The sequence below is a fragment of the Schistocerca americana genome, chromosome 9 (genome assembly GCF_021461395.2).
Source record: "Schistocerca americana isolate TAMUIC-IGC-003095 chromosome 9, iqSchAmer2.1, whole genome shotgun sequence".
Classification (NCBI taxonomy): Eukaryota; Metazoa; Arthropoda; class Insecta; order Orthoptera; family Acrididae; genus Schistocerca; species Schistocerca americana.
In genome coordinates, this window is record NC_060127.1 from 94,786,293 (window position 1) to 94,798,054 (window position 11,762).

The following is an 11,762-nucleotide window of genomic DNA, read 5'->3' on the forward strand; positions in this document are numbered from 1 at the left end:
TGCTACTGACGATGGGCATTGAGGCCGAAATTTCGCTAATATTGCTCTATTATTACTGAGAGTTTCAAGGCTTAGCCTAGAACAGTCTCGTACCGTTCCTCAGTCAAGCTCTTCTGTCACACTTCTTCATATAGTTTTACACTTTTATTATTATTTTTCGGGTTGCGTGTCTCAGCCTGCACAAAAGGAATCCTGATAGGACGGAAGTGTTGTTCGTCTTTCTTCCTATCTGTCCGACTGTTAAGAACCCTTTTTCTTAGGAACGGGCAGACGAAACAAGTTCAAATTTATGTCACACACTAAAGTCTATTACCCCGTGGTGGTGTAAATTTTAAGCTTCTAAGGCAATGAAACCAAAATATACGGCCATTAATTTTATTTATTTTGATGCTGGAAAACTCGCTGATCAAAACCTATAGGGTGCTTTCTGTTGACCTAGAATCATAAAATTTGGCAAGAAATAAGGTTTCACAGTAGAAGGAAAGGAAAAAATTCAGGAAACGGTTAATTTGTAAATATGTAACACGAAAATATATTGTTTTTGAAGTTTTTAACTGTCTGTCTGTCTGTCTGTCGGTGTGTTAAGAACCATTTTCTGAGGAATGTGTAGACGTATCAAGTTCAAATTTATGTCACGTACTAAAGTCTATTGTTCTTTGTTCCTTGGCAGTATAAGAATTTTAACCTTCTAAGTCAATGTAATGAAAAGATCCGGCCATTTATGTCACATATTTTGATTCTGAAAAAGTCATTCTGTTGAATTAGAATCATGAAATTTGGCAAGAAGTAAGGTTTCGCAGTACAAGCAAAGGAAAAAATCCGAAAACTCTTAATTTCTAATTATTTCATAAGAAAAAATAATTGTTTTTCCCCTTTTAACTCTCCGTTTCTCTGTCTGTCCATCTCTTCGTCTGTTAATACCCCTTCTTCTCTCAAACCGGTTGACGTATCAATTTCAAACTTGTATCACATATTAATGTCTGCGGCCCCTCGGCGGTGTAAGGTATTTGAGCTTATAGGTCAATGCAATCAGAAAATTCGATCATTTATGTTACATATTTTGATACTCTAAACTCACTCATCAAAAGAAATTTGACAAAAGCATGGTTTCACAGTACAAGAAAGCAAAAAAAAAAAAAAAAAAAAAAATCTGAAACTTGGCTCTTCCTCTTATATTCTTGTGATCAGCTAGCCCAGACCATCTGCGCTATGGTTTTAATGTCTTTTTCTACTTTTCCTTATGGTGTATGTCTTCCCCATTTTTTGTTCATGCCATTCGTTTTCTTTTTAGGTGTGGTTCCAGATTCCTTTTCCCCATTTTACTTTCCCAACCGTACTTCGGGAGTTGTTTTACCCCGAGCCTTGTTTGCGCCAGGATCAAGGGACTGATGACCTTGTAGTTTGGTTCCTTCATCCCTCAAACCAACCAACCAACATAAAAAATATATTTTTGCCATTAGGCCGTACACTGCATTCATCTTCCGTCAAAAGCGTAACAGACGAACACTACTGTATACAAATATAAGATGTAAGTTTTAACCATGGTTTAATAAGAAAATACAAATTGTTTCATTAAAGCTTCTCTCTAAATAGTCGTTTCTTTTTGTACTGAGAAACTACTGTAGAGATTTTGATATAGTCCTGGAATTATCTGGATCAATATCTTGTCAGTATCTATGTCGATACAAGGTGAAAATGGTTGTTATTCTCGATTTTCTAAATGGATTAATTAAGTTTGTGTGAAAACCTCAGTGCGCTAGTTCTCCTCGCACTTGGCCAGCTTTCAGGTTCCCCGTGGTATAACGGCAGCACGTCCCTGTCTTCTGAACACTACTATTTTATTGCTATGTCAAAAGTGAAATAGACATCTTTCATCTCTCTCTGTTTTTGATTATCAAATTCTCTCGATGCTGAGCTACTTTCATTGAATTTCTAAACATTGTACCAACTGTTATTAAAATCGCTTTAAATATTTGTAACATATATTCTTTTCGAGGGAGAATGAAATCACTGCAGCTATCGTAATTTGACCGATTGTCAGTGTAAGCAAGAGGTTCTGAAACAGTGAGTATCAGAAATTGCTGGTCACAAAATAGATGTGCGTAATAAATTAAACGCCTACAGCCAGAGCTTTGGCGTTATTATACTATACTGCAATAAACTAAAATAAAATAGAAAAGTCGCCTGTGGGTGTCTCATATCATTACGAAAGTGAACCGCCGAATTCCAGCAGCCTGTCAATGACAAGGATGGACGTACAAAAAAATAGATGTGCGTCGGCTATCATATGAATAAATTGAGGGCCGGCCTTTGTGACCGAGCGGTTCTAGGCGCTTCAGTTCGGAACCGCGTGACCTTTACGGTCTAAGGTTCGAATCCTGCCTGGGGCATGGACGTGTATGGTGTCCTTAGTTCAGTTAGGTTTAAGTAGTTCTAAGTCTAGGGGAATGATGACCTCAGATGTTAAGTCCCATAGTGCTCAGAGCCGTTTGAAACATTTTTGAGCATAAATTGAGATCCCAAATGTTTTCGACTAAATGCGCCCAAACGAAGTTTATCTTTTTACAGTGTTTATTTGAGTATTTAACAGTATGACTGTGCAGTGATTACGTATTGTTAATAGTGAATGCGAAGTGGGCAGTTAGTGTCATAAGTTATTAAATCTCCTCCATTATAAGGCTTCAGCATGTACAGGGTGTAAAGGTTGTAAGTGTTGATATTTCTGTTCGTGACTGAAGACGTGTACTGAACAACAATACATCAGTATTTACCTCATTTGCAAACTAATAATTATAGCCATTACAAGTAATATTGAAACGTCCCCTTTCAACAATTCTACATGACTGTGCTTAAACTGACACACAATATTTTGTTAGCGCAACGCAATCTGACTTTCAAAATTCCCTACAAAAGAATGGCCCTGACTAACATTAAACTATACCTTTCACAAATCACTTACCTCACAAAAATCTTCGCTGCTCAAGCTACTGCAATACATCGAGCGCCACTACTGCCAGCTAAATAAAAGATTCAAACTATGGAGGGCACTAACTACTGATAGGGATAGTTAGCAAATGAAAGATATTAATAGAGAACGAACAATGTATTTACCTTGATATCATCATATATAAATATAGCAGTTCATGACAAATTACAAACCTCCGCCATCTCTCTCCCCACATCCACCACTGCTGGCGGCTCACCTCCAACTGCGCAACGCTACGCGCTGTTCACAGCCAGCTGCCTAACACTACAATGGCGAGTATTACAACAATGCAAAGCAGCCACAGACTGCACACAGCATAGCCAGTGATTTTCATACAGAGGTGGCGTTACCAATAAAAAAACCTAAACAGCCTACTTACATAGCCCCCATGCTCCCCACAAAAAATTTTACAAATTTTTTTTGGGCACTGCCCAATACATATTTGTTAAAATTTTTTTTTTCACAATTACAATAACAAAGAAATCAGATGCACACACTTATTGATAAATGTTGGTCAAAAGCTAAAATTTTCTCACAGTCCATAAAGATAGTCCTGATCATTGATCACACTAAAATTGTCGTGTTTTTCTCAAAGTCTGAGCAGTAAAAGACAATGCACACAGATGTAGTGGATTTCCATGCAGTCTTGAAGAAGTAGTGTTGTCCTTCCAACGGAAAGACAGTGCTGACTCGACATGCAGACAGGTAATGGGCCACAACAGAGTAAACCCACAGCAGAGTCAGTCGACGTTTTGAAGAATATTGGTGGTTAGGTCATCACAGAGCAGACCCACTGTAGTCCTGGTAGAGATTACGGTACTGGTGGGCCACCAGAGGTGCAGACCCACTGCAGTCCTTGTAGAAATAATGGTATTGATGGGTCATCAAAGATGTAGACCCACTGTAGTCCTTGTAGAGATGGCCAGCAGCCATCTGTTGGAACTGTGCAGGTGCACAATCACCATCGAAGAGTCTTGTGGACAATATAGCAAGTCCATGAACCACCACTCGTGCACTCACAAAAAAATTTGTTTGAAATGTCCTTAGATCCAGCAATGCTGTTATCCAGTCCCTTGCTGAATCATGAACACACGTGCAAACACTATCAGTCCCTACTTCTCACATATTGTCCATGTACTATGACCAACAGAAACGTGTGCAGTGAAATGTTACTTAATTTGAAGAACTGGCAACAATTACAATTTGGTAACATAAAAATACAATAACAAAGGTACATGATACATCATTAAAAACATAACAATACAGATAACATTTGTAGTAATACAGGCTTTACAAAAGAATCGAAATAACATATACATCAGTGTTACAGGAATTATAAGTACCTACATAAAGATCAGAATAGCTTTGGAAACAACAACTTCACACATGAGCATTAAAACGAAACAGAATAAATAATGTGTAAGCATATTTATAAGGTAAATAACATATTATTAATGCCAATTATATTTGAGGATAACAGTATTCCTCATCATAGTGAATGTAGCGTAGTACTAGAAAAATTCTACAATTCTTATCAGATAAACACATAAAGATAGGAAAAACACAAATACACAAGGGTACACAAACATATAGTGGGATAACACCAATAGGAAAGGACAGGGTTCGTTTTCAGTGTAACATTTGGTACTGCAGTCCAACCCAAAACTTCATATATCTTTCCTCTTATTTCATCCTTTGTTTCCACCAAAAAAATTCAATCTAAGCATGCTTTCTGTATTTATATGTTCACACATTTCTCACCTCAACATTTATTTCCAAGAAAATCCTACCTAAACCTGTTTTCTGTACCTTTTTTTGTATAACTCCTCAATGCATTTCTTCCAATTCATCGAAACTCATTCTCTTAGAGGCTACCTACTCTTAAGCTAACTTAAATCTACTGAGCTCAGATGCTAAACTAAGGGACGAGGCAATGCAGCATCACATAACAAATCAACACAAACAGCAATGCAAAAAATGCAAATTGGCAAAGCTAGCAGCATAAATTAGCAAAAGTCAAATTCAATAATACTATGCCTGGCAAACAGCAGCAACTTATACCTAAACATGACATAGCGCAAGCAGAAAAAATATTACACTAAAATGGCCATGTCTAATACCTATGTCACATCTTAACATTAGAGTGATGCATCACAAAAACTTACGCTAGTAGATAAGTTACCAAATTGTAAAAAAATTATTTATGCAATTCCTGTGAAGGGAAATGTCTTTTTGTGCTCCCTCATTTCTTTTGGATAGATCATAAAATTATTTACTGGATCTGCAGGTATAAAATATTTATATTAGTACATATATTAAATTTTATTTTAACCAATGCTGCAGTGCAGCTAGAAACTTGATATTAAACAAAATGTGTAAATAAATACATAAAGCAAGCCATATGGCATTTTTCTTAACTAGCAAGGCAATAGCTGTGAAATGTTTCTCATCGTTTCATTAGGCATTTCAGTAAATATCATAAATTACGAGCTCCACAGTATGCTTTCAACAAGGAGATGTCAGTAGTGCGGACAATGGCCTTCCCTTTCTTTTTTTTTCTACCTGTGCTTCTGACGAGGCACTCACACTAATGGCTTGTTCTCCAGGCGTCTGACACACCTGGGTGCCCACGACGCATTATGTGCAGGTGGTCACTTAACTTTCGTACGGAAATATTTACGACAGCAGTTTCCGCTACAGTGACAGTCTCATATAAAAATATTTCACAGGTCAAGAGTTTGCGTTGCAAATGTGTAGAAACAAAATCCTATGAATATAACAGTGTCCAAAAAAAATTTCGTCGGCATTGTGATACATTCACGCATTTACACACATCTCATAACTCTTAAAGTACGATTCTCGGTTTCCAACATCCTTTTTCACAAGTCAAGAGTCCCTACCCACTATTCATTACTCCTTACCTTATTACACATATACGTATCCATCGACACTCGTCAATATTTTGTCATTATAAATATGAAGCATAATCAAATAACTCATATAGCCTCAGCCTATTAATCACAAACATACCTCAGCAGCATAATACACATCGTCGTCGTAAAAATAACATCATAACACCTCAGTCAAATCTCAAAATCGTCGTAGCTTCCTCCAATAATTAAAAAAATTCTCTGCTCATGTCAAAAGTGTCATCTGCCTCAAACGTACTTTAAAAATCATGAATCCATACCAAATACATCATTCAAAGCTCTCATAGTATCACAATGGTTCCGAAAAAATATGAGCATTTCACAAAGTACAGACAAAATACAATTTCGTAAGTGTGAAGTTATCCAACTGTGTAATTACGTAAACATCTGTCACTGATATAGTAAAATAAATGTTTGTCTCTCTCAGTTAAATGATCAAATAGCTGTGTAATTTGTGTGTTAGAGAAATATGGTACCGATGTGTAAAGTTGTATAAGCAAATACCATATTAGCTAGGGTTCCTTGTGGTTGCCAAACACATGGTACACAAAGTAGGCGTATACCCCCCTGAGGATTATTGTAATTATACCCTCAGGTGTTACAGATTACAGCAATGGAATGAAATGTATCACGGAAAACTTTCTTTGTAATTCAAAAATCTTTAAAAATAAATGTTTTAAGTACAAAATTAATCTCTCAAATGCGTGTCCTGTAGCGCTAAATGTGCGTCTTGCTGTAAGATAATTCTGTGGAAGTGTCGTAGTTATCGTCCTCCGAAAGCTAAGTTCTGCAGAAGTCAATGTACTTACCTCATGATAAACAAAAGTGAAATGCTTTGCGTATAGATATCGTAGTTATTACGCTTATTGTTGTGATGAAGAAAGTACTGTACAGTAACGTATTGTTGTCCTGCGGAAAAGGCTGTCTCTTTGTAGCAATAGCACAAAAGTCACCACTAAAACATGTCTCACTTTATAGAAGAATTCAGAAAAAACTGTGCAGATATAAAACAGATACACCGCAAAAGCAACATTGTAAATTGTCACGCATTAGCAGCGTCGTGATAAAATCGTGTAGCTGTCACATAAACTAACCACTGTGTCATCTGGTATCTCTCAAAAAGTACTTTAATTCAGAATGTATTTTCAAGTAAACCAAAATGTTGCATTAAAATCTCATTAGCAGTACTGGTAAATGTTCTAAGTATGTAAGCCTTATAGTCGTTACGTAATCGTGCAACTAACAAGCAAGAATGTACAAATACAACACTGTGTCGTCTGTTCACTATAACAATGCATTCGTCATTTCTGTTTCAATAATTTCTATTGGTTCTTGACTGGATATTTAACTTCAAACATTGTTGTATGTTAACAGATTCTAAGTCTGACAAGCATACTAGTAATGTAAAGTGAAAAGTTTTATGGCAATGACAAAGTTAAAGAGCAGATTATCTTTCAATAAATGGTTTTACATGTGAAGTGTAGTGAAATCCTTTACTCTTAATAGTACTCAGAGTTTGAAATTGAATGCAATTATCATGTTGTATACATCGGTAAGGAATGCTAAAATTTTTCTCAAGGCTAGCGTCTTATGTTATTTTTCTCGGAGCCAGCGGGCGCACGCGGCTGCCTGCTGTCGAGTTATTGTCTGTCGCTTTGTTGGCGCGCGTCGTTATTGGGATTAGGAGACCTAACTTCTACAAATTCGCCTTGCCGAGAGGGCCCAGCCGTGTTAGAATCCCGCCAGTTCTGATGCAATTCGGGTCTGTCGTTACGATCACATCGTCTGTCGTCATGTCGGTAGTTCCTGTAATTTCTTTCTTGTCGGTTAAGTGGTGAAAAATTTCTCCGTGAATCGTAACTGCGCGCTGGACCGTTGCGTCTAAAGTTATTCTGTCTCCCGTAATAATAATTATTTTGGTTCCCATATTGTCTGTTTCTCCGATTGTCTCTGTGATAGTCACTACCGCGGAGAGGTGATCTTTCCCTGTAATTATTACTACTCTGCCAACGGTTGTCGTACGGGTGGTGTCTGTTTTGGTCACGATATGTGTTGTGAGAATAGCTTTGTCGTGTCCAGTTATTATTTCTTTCATCGCGGAATTGCGACGGATGTGATCTGTAATTGTTGTGCTCCTGCTTTCCGCGATTGTCAGTGTCAATTTCCAGTTCTTGTAACAGTCCCTGAAATGCTTCAATGTCGTCTTTGCAACGTCCTGCCAAAATAATATGTCGTAAATGTTCAGGCAGTTTGATTAAGCAAATGCGGATGAGTTCTGAGGGGCTGTATGGGTTTGAAAGATACTGATTCTTATGCAACATGTCTTCAAAATACTTCACAAGACTGGAAAATTCAGATTGTTCGAAACGTTTCATCATTATGATGCTGTGTTTTACTCGATCTTGTGTGGCTTGAGACCAATATGCTGAGAGGAAGGCATGGTAAAACTCTCCTTCACTGTGGCAATCGTGAATTACCGATCGCATTCTTACAGCTGGTTCATTCTCCAAGTAGCCACACATAAATTCTAATCTGTGTTCTATCGACCAGTTGGGAGGAAAACAATGCGAGAATTGATGAAGCCATACTTGTGGATGAATGTCGTTGCCAGAATTCTTAAATGTTTTGAATTTACGTGTAGTAATGAACAGCTTATAGTCAAAATCATCATGTCGGCGAGTCGCATATCGGTCACTGTTAGGTCGTGTCGGCCGTTCCATCTCAAAATTCGGTGCACATTCCCAATTTCTTTCATAACTTCCGAAATGCTCTGTGTTATTATTTTGTGGCTGTTCCGTATTTCTGTGTCCCTCTTCCCGTATTGGGGCGCGAGTATCCTCTGAAATACGTAATTCTTGTATTACCTGTGTCAGCTGATCTTGTACTTCTCGGATTTCTCTTTTGTACTGTGTATTGATTTGATTTTGATTCTGTTTGAATTTTCTAATTTGTTCATACTCTTCTGTGTCAGTGAAGGCTACAGGTCTTGTGTCATTCAGATCATCATCTACCTTTGTAGATAAGTTAGTGACCTTATCCGAAAGTTCGGCTACTTTCTCCGATAGTGAACACATTTCCTCAGCGTGTTTTTCTGAACCAAGTTTCAGAGTGTCCATTTGTGTTGAAATCGTATCTACTGTGTCCTTTGAGTTTTCTTGAGTTTTTGCAAGTTGCGTAACCGAATCGGTAGATGCAACTGAGTCAATTTTAGCTTGCAAGGTGTTGTGATTTTCATGAACAATGGTTTGCAGTTCTTTTATGGCTGCTTCGTGATTCTGTAATACATTTTCATGCCGCGAAAAAATGGGTTGAAAATGCTCACAAATTTGTGTTTTTATGTCATTACAGACTTTTTGACATTTCGATTCAATGTTATGTAACTCATTAGTTAAATCTTCACGTGTTTGTTCAAGTGTGGTGTCTAACTTTTGAAGATTTTGTCCCATTGCGTCTAACTGTTGCTGTGTTTGTCTCTGGTGTTGTTCCATTGTGTCTAACTTTTGAAGATTTTGTTCCACTGTGTCTAACTTTTGCTGTGTTTGTCTCTGATTTTGTTCCATTGTGTCTAACTTTTCAAGCTTTTGTCCCATTTGTTGCATTAATTGTAATAAGAATGCACTGGTGTCTGAAACATGTTCCTCAGTGCTTTTCGGCAGTGAATTTGCACCGGCAACATTCACATTTTGACAAGCGGAAAATGTGTCTTGACTCATTTGAGAAAACGGTGAGAACCCAAAACCTGAGTCTGCAGTATTTGCAATATTGTGTTCTGTCATTCCCGATTCCTGAGGCGAGCTGTTGCCGACCAATCGATCGATAACGCTTCCCTGTTCACTACCTGTTTCACTGTCTACACCATTGTTTGCCGCCCGCTCCATTTCCCTATGCGCAATTACCAAATTACTACTTTGAACATTAGTTAATTCATTACCCAGTGGTGCTGGCAAGCTACGCTCGTCGTCACTATCATTTCTCAATTTACTTTGGAGCCTAGTGTTACGTTTTTCACACGCCATAATTGTCACAATATTTCACACGATAACACAGAAAAGCACAATTTGAAGTGCAAAAATAGGAGAACACATTAACATAGCACTGAAAATAATATCTAGTTAATTGCAAGCGTAGCTGCGAAATACTTGGTGCAAATCTATATGCATGCCACAACTGTTTTACTGTACAACAATGAAAGGCTACAACTACAAAGGGGATTCTCTCTACAATTACGCGCTAGCAATAAACAAAAGCTACACTAAATACACAAACTACAAGAAAAAAAAAATCAGAAGATTCCAGTGAGGTATCCTCGGCTAAGGGTCGACATATGAAACGTCCCCTTTCAACAATTCTACATGACTGTGCTTAAACTGACACACAATATTTTGTTAGCGCAACGCAATCTGACTTTCAAAATTCCCTACAAAAGAATGGCCCTGACTAACATTAAACTATACCTTTCACAAATCACTTACCTCACAAAAATCTTCGCTGCTCAAGCTACTGCAATACATCGAGCGCCACTACTGCCAGCTAAATAAAAGATTCAAACTATGGAGGGCACTAACTACTGATAGGGATAGTTAGCAAATGAAAGATATTAATAGAGAACGAACAATGTATTTACCTTGATATCATCATATATAAATATAGCAGTTCATGACAAATTACAAACCTCCGCCATCTCTCTCCCCACATCCACCACTGCTGGCGGCTCACCTCCAACTGCGCAACGCTACGCGCTGTTCACAGCCAGCTGCCTAACACTACAATGGCGAGTATTACAACAATGCAAAGCAGCCACAGACTGCACACAGCATAGCCAGTGATTTTCATACAGAGGTGGCGTTACCAATAAAAAAACCTAAACAGCCTACTTACAATATGTTTTTACGTTGGTTAGTACCTCCAAGTGCATGTGGCAAGAGCAAACCACTAATGCTTATTTTTCTCTAGGCAGCAGGTCAGCTATTGGTGTGTGGACGCATGGACGCAAAACCCGTTAGTCTATACCAATAGCTGTTGTCCACTTAGTGGCGCAGCTCAGACCATACAGAAAACATCAGGTCATAAAATATAGGACGTGTTTCCGAAGACGAAGAGCAAAATCAACCAACACACTGATATGTGTATATATTAAAGTACCACATACAAAAATATGTGCACTTATAACTGTTACAACCTGTTTACCTAATTAGCGTCGAGTGAAGATAAATGTGGACACTTCAGTAGTATCAGTATTGATGTAAATACACATGACGAGCATTCGTGGTCAATCCGAAATGGCACAAACAGGTTTTGTGAGGTGATCACCTACCTTGCCACTGACAAGGAAGTATGGTTTGTAAAGGTGTGAATATTTTAGCCAATTAGTTTTGTTGTTATATAACGTATTATTTGCCAGTGAACTACAAGCGATGTCTTTTATCTTGCTTCATAGGCGACACAGGAAGGAGTCAAAGACAATGGCAGTCTTCGGCCTCCCAGGCGACCGTTGCAGCCACTGGACATGTTCGCCTCATGGTCGACGGCCACAGCGACAAAGAAGATTGCCAAGAGCGTTTACTTCTTGCTATGCCGATTTTTGAGAAATAAACAAAAAATGAAATAATGAATTGCAAATTTGCTTTGTACGAAATCAGTCTGGAGGAGCCTGTATATCACGAACTGGAACTGTGCTGTCGGATTATGTAATGCTGTTCTCATACGTTATGTGATATTACGTTCGAGTTACATTACAATTATTCCTACAAGAAGAAGCAAACGAAATTTGAATTGAATTAAAATTTATCTTAAGCTTTTTGAGTTACTTTTTTTTAAGGGTGTGAATTGAATACCCATCTGAATTC